At 43.6% G+C, this 13,886-nt stretch overlaps 1 non-coding gene across 1 annotated transcript; it reads right to left on the bottom strand.

Annotated features, from left to right (window-relative positions):
- Nucleotides 1-10,621: 10,621 nt before the first annotated feature.
- LOC111752900 (U1 spliceosomal RNA) lies at nt 10,622-10,783 on the bottom strand. Its single transcript, XR_002787795.2, has one exon. It is a non-coding gene; the product is annotated as a U1 spliceosomal RNA (small nuclear RNA).
- Nucleotides 10,784-13,886: the final 3,103 nt, after the last annotated feature.

The raw sequence follows: 13,886 nt of genomic DNA, 5'->3' as shown, positions 1-13,886 counted from the left end.
TCAGCTCAGAAATCATTTCCTTTGGAAAGATAGAGTTAAATGCCTGCTGATGAGTCCATTTATACTGTGGCATCAATCATGCTCTGATGTAATCACGCTTTACTTGTCTTCATCTTCCAAAATATTGATGATTCCCAGGAAGCCAAAGGTGTATATGTACACAATATATTCTCAGGAGCTAGCAAAGTTTCTAGCATAGTTCAATCTATATTTGTTAATTACTATGGATTGAATTCTGTCGCCCCAAAATGTGAGTCAAGCTGGTTAGGCCATGATTCCCAGTATTATGTGGTTGTCCTCCATTTTGTGATCTGATGTAATTATCCCACGTGTTGTAAGTCCTAACCTTTATGATGTTAAAGACTGGGACTCTGTTTTGGCACAGTGGTTAAGAGCTACAGCTGCTAACCAAAAGCTTGGCAGTTCAAATCCACCAGCCATCCCTTGGAAGCCATATGGGGCAGTTCTACTCTGTCTATAAGGTTGTTGTGAGTTAGAATCCACTCCACAGCAACAGGTTTGATGTTAATGAGGCAAGATTAGAGGCAATTATTTTAATGAGGCAGGATACAATCTAGAGGATTAGGTTTTATCTTGAGTCAATCTCTTTTGATACATAAAAGAGAGAAGAAGGCAGAGTGAGGAGAACCACATACCACCAAGAAAGAGGAGCCAAGAGTAGAGCTCATCCTTTGGACCTGGGGTCCCTATGCTGAGAAACTCCTAGACCCAACGGAAGATTGACAACAAGAACCTTCCCCCAGAGCCGACAGAAAGAGAAAGCCTTCCATTAGAGCTGGCTCCCTGAGTTCGAATGTCTAGCCTCCTAGACTGTGAGAGAATAAATTTCTGTTTGTTAAAACCAACTACTTGTAGTATTTGTGTTACATCAGCACTAGATAACTAAGATATGAATGAATGAAAGAATCTTTCTATCTTTCCCCTGTCTCTGTGTCTCTCTCTCTCTTTCACACACACACGCATACAGATAGATACACAAGAAAAGGAATTTAGCAAGAAGGGTAGGGCCATGATTAGTCTACAAAGTAGAAAAATTGCAGCAGACCAACTGGGAACAACTTGAGCAATAATAAGATTTTGCTCGTATATAAGGTAGTAAATGAGTTCTAAATGGATCTTTGGATTTGGGAATCAGAGGTGGATTTATGGGATATGTATGGAAAGGAGAGGAGAAGAGTAGAAATGAAATTCAGACCCTGCTGAGTTGAAGTATCTTTTCATAATTAACAATGTATTCTTTATCTCTCATTCACCACCTGTTGAAACTACAGCGTCAATCCAGTTCAAATCAGTTCAGTCATGGCTGACAAAGCGAAATAGGAAGAGAACCAAATTTTTAAAACTTGGGTGATCCATAACCATAAGGAGAACGGGAAAAATTATGGGTCAAAGCTCTGGAATGGGATACCCGGGAATAGCATAGTGAGCCCTTTCAGGAGCCTGAAGCATGAGCTTGGATTATTGCTAGAATTGAGGGGAGCCACACACATTCAAAGCAGCGCGACTGGCCACCAGAATCCCACTCAGAATCCCACAGGCATGAGATTTGGTTGCTATGTGTAATGAACGTCTCCCTTGTTCTCCAAGGTGGAGATGAAGTTTCTGGCAGGGCTCCCACCAGTAATCTTTCCCATTTCTGTTACAATTCTGGGTCACCCAAATTTGAAAAATTCAGATCTCTTCTGGTGTCACCTTCTCAGACATGACGGAACCAGGAAGACGTGGTTCAAAGTCCTGGTTGAAACCGTGAGGGTTCATATATCAAACGTAAAAGCCAGTGGAGGTTTCTGGGTCAAGTTCAATGAGCAGAGGGACCTAGTTGGAAGCTACACCATTTTATATTGGGTTTCTTTTCTTAAGGCAGAGCTTAGCTCTTCCTGAAAGATTCAAGAATCCTATGATTCGATCAGTTGGAATCAACTCCAAGAGGGATGTGTTACACTATCAGGGCTTTGAACCTACAGACAGGTCTGTGGAGAAGAAATTTTAGCACATTTAGATTGAGAACATTCACTGGACACTGTTACCTTCTCAAGTCTACAGAATGAATCCATACTCCATGTCTTTCTCTGACAGCTAATTGTTTCTTCATAGCTTATGAGTTACTGCATCCCAAGGTTGTGTTAAGGTCCAGGGATCAAAGCTCTGGATCTGAAATTCAGAAAAGTGTTCAAATTTCAGTGGGACAAGAACCAGAAGATAGGTGAAGGATTCGGCTTAGACAATCCAACATTCATCAGGGAAATTCTTTTTTTTGGGGGGGTGGGAATTTTCATATGATGAAGGTGGCAATGTGGAACCTTTCCACCTATCTGACTTGAGACAGTCATACCAGGCTACTTGGATTTGCAGAAGACAAAAATTTCTCTAGGGAGTTACACCCTTGCACAGGAAAGACAGCTGCATTTTAGATTAATGCTTTAGTTGTACTTGAACACACTCCCTACCTCATGAGAAATCCCACATCAAAGTTCCCACGAGCTACAGACCTCAAAATTGGATCTGGTGGAAGTTGGTGTGGTTGTGTCCAGCAGTGTGACTTGTATTTGGTGAAGGCTTTCAGCTTGTGGCCAGACATAATAGCATGCAGAAGTGGCAAGAATCAGAGGAATCACAAGATCTCTCTGTGGAGAAAAAGGAGAAGAACACTGAGAGTAAACCATTTAAGAGAACTGAGCAAACAAGGGAAGGATATAAGAACAGAATGACAACTGTTAGATGATTCTGTAGGGGATGGTTTTAGGCACACAAGAATTATTAAGGACACTGACAGTAGCATAACCAAAACACTTAAGAAGTTATGGGACGCCTGACCTGGCAAGAAAAGTAGTGTACACGGGTCTCAGGCCTGTTGCTCGCCCTCCAGGAAAGTCCAGAAAGAGGCTAATTTTGAGAGACAGAGCTAAAGAGAAGGGGCAAAGGCAGCCCAACCCCACCATCTGAGATTAAGAGCTTGGAACCCTAAGGTCTGAGCGAACTGAGGGTCCAAAGTTAAATCGATCTCCTGCCTTTATCAGGAAAGTCTTTTGTTCAATTCAGAGATCACGAAGAGGAAGGATTGTGTAGACCAATGTCCACACTTCACAGACAAGAAAACACAAATTTGTCACTAACTAGACGTGGAGTCAGAGGGAAAGATCTGGTCAAGAAGAACTCTAAGTTTATGGGTTGATCATTGTAGGATGGAGTTTCCACCAATTAATACAGGAAAACTGCAGTTTCAGAAGATTTTAGGGAAAACATCCACAGTTCAGTTCAGGGCCCCAAGGCCTTGTTTCAAAGAGACTTCCATCCAGTTACCTCTGTTTCTGAATACCTAGTCCTTAAAAAAAAAAAAAAGATCCAGGCAGGCGTGAGTGCTAGGCCTCTTCTCATCCAGGCACCTTCCCTCCCACTTCCTTCTCCAACCGTGTCCACTGCCTTGAATCAGGCCAGCATCTCTCCACATGCTGCAGCCTCCCAAAGGTGTGTCTCTAGGTCAAGGCTGAGCTGAAGCCAGGAGGAGCCAACTTGCTGTGAGTCTTGTGAACCTGGTGGGCCTCTTCAGCATACCACCGGCCTAACAGAGCTCTCAGTGTGTCAGATGCAGGCTCACCTTTTGGAGAAAGCCGAGAGGAAATGGCTTTCCAGCCAGTCTTTGGAAGGAGAAGGTGACACCTGGAAGGGTAGGGAGGCTGGGTCTTCCCAGAGCTATGTACAAAGAGATCGCAAGGTCAGAGGGTGAAAGCAAAGGATGTACTGCACAGTTCTTTGGTAATCAAGTGGCTAGAATAAGATGCTTTCACCTCTGTGGCCTGGTTCCGATTCCCAGTTAGGGAACCATTTTGTAAGTGCCCTGATACACCGCAAACACTTGATGGAGAAGAGTCTGCCCCTAGAGTCCCAAAACTCTGCCGGAGCCCAACCTCAGAGTCCAAGACATCATCTAGGCTTGGAGAGGTGAGGAGCAATGAGCAGTTGTTCAGAGGCTGGGACCCCTGAAGGAGCTGCATCCTGTAATGGGCTACTGGGAATCGCCAGCACTCCTGCTCTTCTCATACCAGAAAACTAACCTCTCACTTTCAAAATCTTCATCTCAAGAGAACAAATTAGAATATAGGGAGAGTTCCAATCAGCCTTTTCAAAAAAAAATTTCAAACACAAAAAAGTTGAAAGAATATTGTTGTTGTTAGGTACCTTCCAGTCAGTTCCAACTCCTGGCTACGCTATGTAAACAGAACGAAAACCACCCTATCTTCTGTCATCCTCTCAATTATTGTTACACTTGAGACTAGTGTTGCAGCCAATGTGTCAATCCATCCTGTTGAAGGTCTTCCTCTTTTTCACCAACTCTCCACTTTACCAAGCATCATGTTCTTCTCCAGGGACTGGTCCCTCCTAATAACTAGTCCAAAGTACCTGAGTATAAGTCTTGGCATTCTTGCTTCTTAGGATTGTTCTGGCTGTACTTTTTCCAAGACAAATTTGTTTGTTCTTCTGGCAGTCCATAGTATATTCAATATTCTTTACTAACACCATAATTCAAAGGCATCAATTCTTTATTCATTGTTCAGCTTTTGCATGCACACAAGGTGATTGAAAACACCATGGATTGGGTCAGGCACACCTTAGTCCTTAAAGTGACTTCTTTGCTACTTAACACTTTAAAGAGGTCTTTTGCGGGAGATTTGCCCAATGCAATGTATCGTTTGATTTCTTAACTGCTGCTTCCATGGGTGTTGATTGTGAATCCAAGTAAAATGAAATCCTTGACAACTTCAACCTTTTTTCCATTTATCATGATGTTGCTTATTGGTACAGTTATGAGGATTTCAGTTTTCTTTATGTTGAGGTGCAATGCATACTGAAGGCTATAGTCTTTGTTCTTCATCAAAGAGTGTTTCAGGTACTCTTCACTTTCAGCAAGCAAGGTCGTGTCATCTGCATAATGCAGATTGTTAATAAGCCTTCCTCCAATCCTGATGCTGACTTCTTCATATACTCCAACTTCTCAAATTATTTGCTCAGCGTACAGATTGAATAAATATGATGAAAAAAAAAACCCTGACACACACCTTTCCTGATTTTAAACCACGCAGTATTCCCTTGCTCTGTTTGAATGACTGCCTCTTGGTCTATGTACAGGTTCCTCATGAGCGCAATTAAGTGTTATGGAATTCTTATTTTTACAATGTTGTCCATAACTTGTTATGATCCACACAGTCAAAAGCCTTTGCATAGTCAATAAAACACAGGTAAACATCATTGTTTTGTATTCTCTGCTTTCAGCCAAGATTCGTCTGACACCAGCAATGATATCCCTTGTTCCACATCCTCTTCTGAATCTGGGTTGAATTTCTAGCAGTTCCTTGTTCATGTACTGCTGCGACTGCTTTTGAGTGATCTCCAGAAAAATTTTACTTGTGTGTGATTTTAATGACATTTTTGATAATTTCTGCATTCTATTAGATCCCCATTCTTTGGAATGGGCACAAATATGGATCTTTTCCAGTTGGTTGGCCAGCAAACTGTCTTCCACATTTCCTGGCATAGACGAGTGAGCATCTGCAGTGCTGCATCCATTTGTTGAAACATCTCATTTGGTATTCCATCAATTCCTGAAGCCTTTTTTTTTGCCAATGCCTTCAGTGCAGCTTGGGCTTCTTCCTTTAGTACCATCAATTCTTGATCATATGCTACCTCCTGAAATGGCTGAACATCAACCAATTCTTTTTGGTACAGTGACTCTATGTATTCCTTCCATCTTCTTTTGATGCTTTCTGAGTTGTTAATGTTTTCCCCACACAATTCTTCAATATTGCAACTCGAGGCTTCAATTTTCTCTTCATTTCTTTCAGCTTGGGAAATGCTGAGAGTATTCTTTCTCCCCTTCTAGTTTTCTAACTCTAGGTCTTTGCTCCTTTCATAATAATACTTTACTTTGTCTTACTGAAAGAATAGTAACTTTGTATATTCTTCACATGCATTTATCAATGAACATTTTCCCACATTTGCTTTGTTACTCTCCATATATATATGTATTTGCTACACCATTTGAGAGTAACTTGCAGACATTTCAACATGGTTTGGTTACTCTTTTCTTTTGGCAGTATCCCCCAAAACAAGCACTTGAGGACTTTTCCATTTTGTCCTCTCGATGAGGCCCCTCTTACATCTTCAGCAACTAAACACCCATTCCATTCAGAATGTAGAGAAGCTTAGAGCAGAGCTCTATTTAGCTTTTCCTGACACACAATGGGTAGGTGGTCATGTGATTAGTCTGTCTATCCTCAACGCAGGCTGTCCTCTTGACTCCTCCTAGTTGCTTTGGTGGGCAGAAAGGTCCTGGGGTCAGCTCCTGACTTGCAGGGAGCACTCTCTGTGCCTTAGACCTGTGCAAGAGCCCCAGGGCACTTTCAACTGGTGTTTTATTCTGGAATTGGGAAGCCTGACTGAGATGTGGGATCCTGAACCCAGGATGTGAAAAATCCTGGTTCCCCACTTTCAGGAGAAAGAAATGGCCTCTGAGCAAGGGCCTATGGGCCACCAAGCTCTCATTTGACACATTGTCCCACAACCCCTTCAAGATACCAGTTGCATGTTCAGAGGTCCCCAGGGGTTCTGGGGTTCCTATTACCCCCTCAGGGTACCAGCCACAGGCTTGATGGCCCCAGGGCAATTCTTTTCTGTTTTTAAATTTTAAAAATATTTTCTTGTGTTTTTGGTGAAAGTGTACACAGCAGATTAGGTTCTCATTTAACAATTTCTACACAAAAACAAAAATCTTCACAACTGGACCTATTAGTGTCTTAGTTATCTAGTGCTTCTATAACATAAATACCACAAGTGGATGGCTTTAGCAAAGAGAAATTTATTCTTTCAGAGTCAGGTAGGCTACAAGTCCAAATTCAGGGCATTGGCTCCAGGGGAAGGCCCTCTCTTCTCAGCTCTGTTCCCGTCATCAATCTTCCCCTGGTTGAGGAGCTTCTCACCTCAGGGACCCCGTGTCCAAAGGACATGCACTCCTACTTTTCATTTTTGGTGGTATAAGGTCCCCCATGTCTCTCTGCTTGATTCTCTCTTTTATATCTCAGAAGAGATTGGCTCAAGACACTACATAATCTTATAGATCCCACCAATATAACTGTCACTAACTAATCCATCTCGTTACATCACAGTGATAGGATTTACAACACAGAGGGAAATCACATCAGATGATAAAGTGGTAGACAATCATACAATAAGGGGAATCACGACCTAGTCAAGTTGACAGATATTTTGGGGGGACACAATTCAATCTATGACAGAGACTTAGCTTATTAATGATCAGCACTAAAATTCTAATATTCACGTTTAAAGCTGTGTGTTGTCCTCTAAGGACAGGTTTAGCTGTGCATTATGCAGTACATGCAGAATTTTCATTTTTATTTAGTTCAGAATATGTTCTAATTTCCATTTTCATCTCTGCTTTGAAACAAGGATTAGTAGATGTGCCTCTATAATTCCAAATAGATGGAATTTTCTTCTCATTTTTTTTTATGAGTGAATCTAGATGCTAATTGATTCTCTTGACATCTTATTTGTGAGTACCTTACTGAAAGTGAAGAGGACTTAAAGCACTGCTGATGAAGATCAAAGACTACAGCCTTCAGCAGGATTACACCTCTACATAATGAAAACAAAATTTCTCACAACTGGATCAATAAGCAACAGCCTATTCATTGGAAATACCTAAAAAATAATTGAAAACCCTTACTGAACACTGATGGCACCTCTTACATACATCACCTTATTTAAAGCTCAGGACAACTCAACAACAAACAACCAACCTGTTGCCATCAAATCAATTCCAATTTATAGCGACCCTATAGGACAGAGTACAACTGCCCCGCAGAGTTTCCAAGGAGGACCTGGTTGATTCGAACTGCCGAGCTTTTGGTTAGCAGCCCCACTATGCCAAAGATATGTGCAACTTACAGCGCAGGAAGGAAGGTTCCCTGTCCCACTCAAGAAACCACCAGGATAGAATGAGGAGAAGGAGGCAGTGGCATGTCTGAAACAACAGGTTAAACTGAGTAGAGAGAGGGAATTGCCATTTGCTGAGCAACCCTGCAATCCAAGGATTCAGGCCTCCTTCCTAGAAGATTCTGAAAAGGCCTTCTCACTATAAGGTGGCTCCAGAGGTCAGACTGACCCAGGACCTTGCTGCCCACCAAAGCAACTAGGAGGAGTCAAAAGGACAGCCTGTGCTGAGGATAGACAGACTAATCACTTGCCCACCTAGCCATTGTGGTGTCAGGAAAAGCTAAATAAAGCTCTGCTTGAAGCTTCTCTACATTCTGAATGGAATGGGTGTTTAGTTGCTGAAGATGTAAGAGGGCCCTCACTGAGAGGACAAAGGGGAAAGATCCTCAAGTGGCTGGTTTTGAGGGATGCTGCCAAAGAAAAGAGTAACCAAACCATGTTGAAATGTCTGCAAGTTACTCTCAAATGGTGTAGCAAATACGTATATATGGAGAGTGACAAAGCAAATGTGGGAAAATGTTCATTGATAAATGTACATGAAGAATATATGAAGTTACTATTCTTTCAGTAAGACAAAGACATAGTGAAAAGAGCAAGACCTAGGGTTAGAAAACTAAAAGGGGAGAGAACACTCTCAACATTTCCCAAGCTGAAAGAAATAAAGAGGAAATTGAAGCTTAGAGTTGCAATATTGAAGGATTGTACAGGGAAAACATTAAGTGATGCAGGAAGCATCAAAAGAAGATGAAAAGAATACACACAGTCACTGAAACAAAAGAATTGGTTGACATTTCAAACATTTCAGGAGGTAGCATATGATCAAGACCTGATGGTACTGAAGGAAGAAGTTCAAACTGCACTTAAGGCATTGGTGTAAAACAAGGCTCCAGGAACTGATGGAATACCAGTTAAAATATTTCAACAAACAGATGCAGTGCTGGGAGGGCTGAGTCATCTATGCCAAGAAATTTGGAAGGCTTCACTTGGTCAACTGACTGGAAGAGATCCATACCTGTGCCCATTCCAAAGAAACGTAATCCAACTGAACGCAGAAATCACCAAAGAATATCATTAATATCACACACAAGTAAAATTTTGTTGACAATCATTCAAAAGTGGTTTCAGCGTACATCCACAGGGAACTGACAGAAATTCAAGCTGTGTTCAGAAGAGGACATGAAATGAGGGATATCATTGCTTATGTCAGATGCCTCTTAACTGAAAACACAGAATACCAGAAAGATGTTTACCTGTGTTTTATTGTCTATACAAAGGCATTCAACTGTGTGAAACATAACAAATTATGGATAATATTAAGAAGAATTGGAATTCTTGAACACATAATTGTGGTCTTGTGGAACCTGTACATAGACTAGAGGCAGTCATTGGAACACAATGCCCATGGAAGCAGCAGTCAAGAAATCAAAAGACTCATTGCATTGGGCAAATCTCCTGCAAAAGAGTTAAAAAGCCAAGAAGTCACTTTAAGGACTAAGGTGTGCCTGATCCAAGCCATGGTGTTTTCAATCACCCTGTATGCATGGAAGCTGAACAATGAGTAAAGAAGACTGAAGAAGAATAATTGCCTTTGAATGGTGGTACTGGTGAACAATATTGAATATATCGTGGACTGCCAGAAGAATGAATCAATCTCTCTTTGAAGAAGTATAGCCTGAATGTCCCTTAGAAGCAAGGATGGCAAGACTTCCTCTCACCCACATTGGACATGTTATCAGGCGGGACCAGTCCCTGGAGAAGGACTTCATGCTTGGTAAAGAGGTGAAGTAGAGGGTTAGTGAAAAAGAGGAAGCCCCTCAACGAGATGGATCGACACAAGGGCTGCAACAATGGGCTCATGCTGTCCTGCCTAGAGTTGCTGTGAATAGTAACATAATAACAAAAAGATAAGGGAGCAGACCCCATTTCCTAGGTGGGGCTACAAGCAGAAGCCCGGAAAGCTACACCTGAACAACAGGCCTTTGTGTTCCCAGGCGGACACCGACGATGGCACAAACAAGGAGCGCGTGGCCCCCTTCCCACTTTCCCTGCTCCCCACCACGGGCCCTACCCCATAGAAACCCACGACTGACTCCCCACGGCAGTACTCCGCCCCACACCGCCACCCCGCGCTGCCCTTTCTGAGGCCCAGTGAGCATCCAGAGCCGCCTCTTCGCTGCAGGTGGGAGCAGAGAGTCCCCAGGAAGCAGGAGGCAGGCGGGCTTTTCCCGCTGAGGGTCGGGCGTGGCTCAGGGCTGGAAAAGCTACTGCTGGGAGAAGTGCAGGTGGGCCAGCCGACCCACATGCCTATGTCAGAGAGTGGAAGTGAAGGGTTCCCAAGGCAGGAGTGGAAGGTGCTGCAGTTAAGAGCCAAAGGGCTATGGAAGGAGAGAGGTAGGGGGAAAGGAAAGAGAGAGAAGACAAACAGACTGAAATACAGTGTCGGCGGTTCCAGTCTGGCAACTGTAAAACTTTGCAGTTCATGCAGATATCCAGCAGGAAGATGGACGGGCTTAAAGAAAAACAGGTAGGGAAGGAACTTAGAAAAGACCTACAAGAGTAGCAATCCCAACATTGCTCTGTGGTGAAACGCAGAATGTCAGGGAAAGCGAGAACACAGTACCCACTACCACAAATCGTACAGCCAAGTTTCCCACGAGTGAGGAAATCGCAAGGGTCAGCACGTCCTGAGTGCAATGGATGAGCACCGCCTGGGAAAACTTCCTTCGTGATCATGGCGTCTCCTCTGACAAGTAAGTATGGCTGGAGCTCCTGCCGGAACGATGCACCCTCCTATCTCTTCACTGCACTCTCATGGTCTCCATCCTCCCCTATCCGCCCGCAGCCACTCTTGCAATCCACTCCTGGAGAAACCATTCAAAGCACAGACCCGAACAGGAACCCACAGCATAGCCAACCACACGGCCTTGAAGCAAAGAATCCCGACCAGCCACCACTGCGCCATCTCTTCTCCATACTTCTCACGCTGCCTCTGCAGGCTAAGGCCACTCCACCTCCCTGGCTCGCTCTCCTCCTGGGTTACAACGGACACAAGACAGATATGAACCCATCTTGGGAGTGCTGAATGCAAAAGAGAAAATGCATGCAGTGCCTGGAAGAGGCTACGGGGGACAATGATCACAGCAGTGGTAGAGTTGTGAGGCCTTGCTCTGATACCATGGTTTTGATACTCCCTTTTTTTTTTTTTTCTTTTTACATATACTTTCTGCTTCCGGCACTGGTAATAGTTTTCTGTTCACACATGCTTCACATACTGCCTTTCTTGGGTCACTAAATATCACCTTCCATGAACGACCTCATCTAAATACAGGACAGGTCTCTATGACCTCACCTCCCTCCCATCATAGCATTTATCACATCCAGTCACCTCTTCCAAAAGCCCAAAAGCCTAGCAATCAATTTACCTGCAAACATAGTCCAGAATGCTAAGCTGACCCACGTACCTGGAGAGTACATACAAACTCCATGACTTGGCTTGTCCTCTCACTCAGCTATTCAGAGCTCAGCAGTATGTGAGCCCCTGGAGCAGCAGCAGCAACTTGGGTGTAGTCCAACAGCAATTTGAATCTCTGCAAGGCTGTGTAAACCTGGGTAAGAGGCTTAGTGGGTGTCTAAAGCCACTTCTACCCATGTCAATATGAACATGAAGCAAGACCAGTGTGACCGGAGAAAAGCCTCACCATTACTCTTGCCCAAGTTCTCCCCACCCCTTGCCCCACTGACAAGGAGCATTTGGACTTCGTGTAGAGCCTCTTCTACTTCTGGTCCTTGGAGCACCCAGACCTCCTGGGATAAAAGAAGACTTGCTTCATGTGGAGATGGAAGAAGGATTCTGACCCTGAACTGACCCAGGGTCATTCACCCCAGAATCCTAGCAACTAGATCACCAGGGAACTACTCTACCTCCTTGCCCATAACTCAAGAAATGAGTTGCCTCATTCACAACTGACCTAGAGACACCTTTGCACAGAAAAAACATGTGGTGAGATGTTTGAGGGAACCAGGGCAGTGGATGAGCTTGCCAGCTGGAGGCAGGATAGATGGTGCCCAGGATAAGAGGAGACTGAACACCAAGACCCAGGTATCTCCAACCTAATAAAAGAACTCATACAGATGGATGAATGGAGATAGCCTGGATGGAAAACACTTCCAAGCAAGACCCGGGGTTCTGGGCTAGATGTTCCTGCTAAAACCTGCCACACCCGCAGTTTTCCTATCTTACTTGATGACAACTCCATTCTTTTATATACTGAGGCGAGAAACCTAAGAGTTCTCTTTGACTCCAGAGTTTTCCTTCGACCCCAAATCCAATTAGTCGGGAATTCATGTTTTCTAGTCACTCAGGTATGAGCACTGAGTTTCTCAAACTCAGCACTATCGATATTTTGCATCTGATAATTCTTTCTTGTGGGGGGAAGGGGGCTCTCCTGTGTATTGCAGGATGTTTAGCAACATCCTTGGCCACTGCTAACTAAATGACAGTAGAAACCCCCACCCCTGCGCCAGTCATGAAGACCAAAATTCTCCCACATCAGAAAGTATTACCTGCAATGAAACCACCAATATGGTAGCTGTGATATAATATCTGGGAAATACACAAGCTTTGCTGAAGAGAGTTGATGAGAACAGTGTGGACAAACCACATGCCCGCAGGCATTCCTTTTCCAGATTCTCCTCTTCCAAATCTCCAGAGCTAAGGGTTGCTATGGACTGCTCCCAATGCTCTTTAACCTCGAGCATCAAAAATGATTCCCTGAAGATTTGCCTGGTGGAATGTACAACAAACAGGAGTGTGAAAACTTATTTTCTTGTACATGGTGCTCTCCGCTTATGACTCATCTGTGTTCTTAATTCTACCAGGACCAGCAGAGCATAGGGCCCACCACCACAGGAAGTCTGTAGCCCCTCTGCACAACTTCCCTCCTCCAGAAATTGGTCCCTCTTCTCTGGGCTCCAAAGGCCTCGCCCACCAAATGGGCAGGCAATCCAGGATGCTAAATGGAAGAAACAAATATTCCATGCAGTCTTCCCAGTCTCAGGTTCACAAAACCAGGGGGGAATGGATACTTAAGAATTGAGGAGGTGTGTCAGGGGATCACTTTCTCTTTTTTCTGTCTGTGCCTCTCCTTAAAACCTCAGATACTATGTCACTAAACCCCATTGCACAGGAATGCTGTGGATCACCACAAACAACCACAGATCCATGATCTTGATTTTACTATGTCCTGTCAGAAAATACAACCACAGGAAAACCACAGGTCAGTGACTTTGGTCAATCCAAATAGATCTACTAATCATTGTCCCACAGAAACTGCTCCTGAACATAAAAAATAGCATCAGTTTACAAGCCATCCCAAAATAGGTGGCCACTGCATGCATTCAGGGAGATATATATAAACTTTAGGGGTCCAGGGAATCATGAGCCTAATGGGAGGTAATCAACTAGCATGAGATATTTCAATGACTTTGACAAGATGGAAAGAGACCCTGTGGAGCTAGAATGAAATTCTTTAGTGAAAAGCATAAAACATGTATATGGAGATGAAAAAGCAAAGTAACTCACACACTATAGAGGAGGGTAGGATTAGGAGGTAGGAATGTGAAACTTGACTTTAAGTTTAATGAAAAGCCAGCATGCTTCCCTGCTGAGGGAAAAGAAGCCAAAGTAACATTGGGATGCAGCAAGAAGAATATTAGTCAAGGCAAAAATCTTATAATGTGTTCACAAACTGCTGAGGATTTTGTTCTTATACTGTTAAAATGGTGGTGGTGGTGGGGGGGCAGGGGACTGGAGAAAAGCCGAACAAGAACACCAAGGTAGTCTTTAAGTTTTCCGTTAAGCT

This window comes from Loxodonta africana, chromosome 3 (assembly GCF_030014295.1).
Source record: "Loxodonta africana isolate mLoxAfr1 chromosome 3, mLoxAfr1.hap2, whole genome shotgun sequence".
NCBI lineage: Eukaryota > Metazoa > Chordata > Mammalia > Proboscidea > Elephantidae > Loxodonta > Loxodonta africana.
The sequence above is the reverse complement of the archived record's forward strand: the minus strand, read 5'-3'. Positions and strand labels throughout refer to the sequence as shown.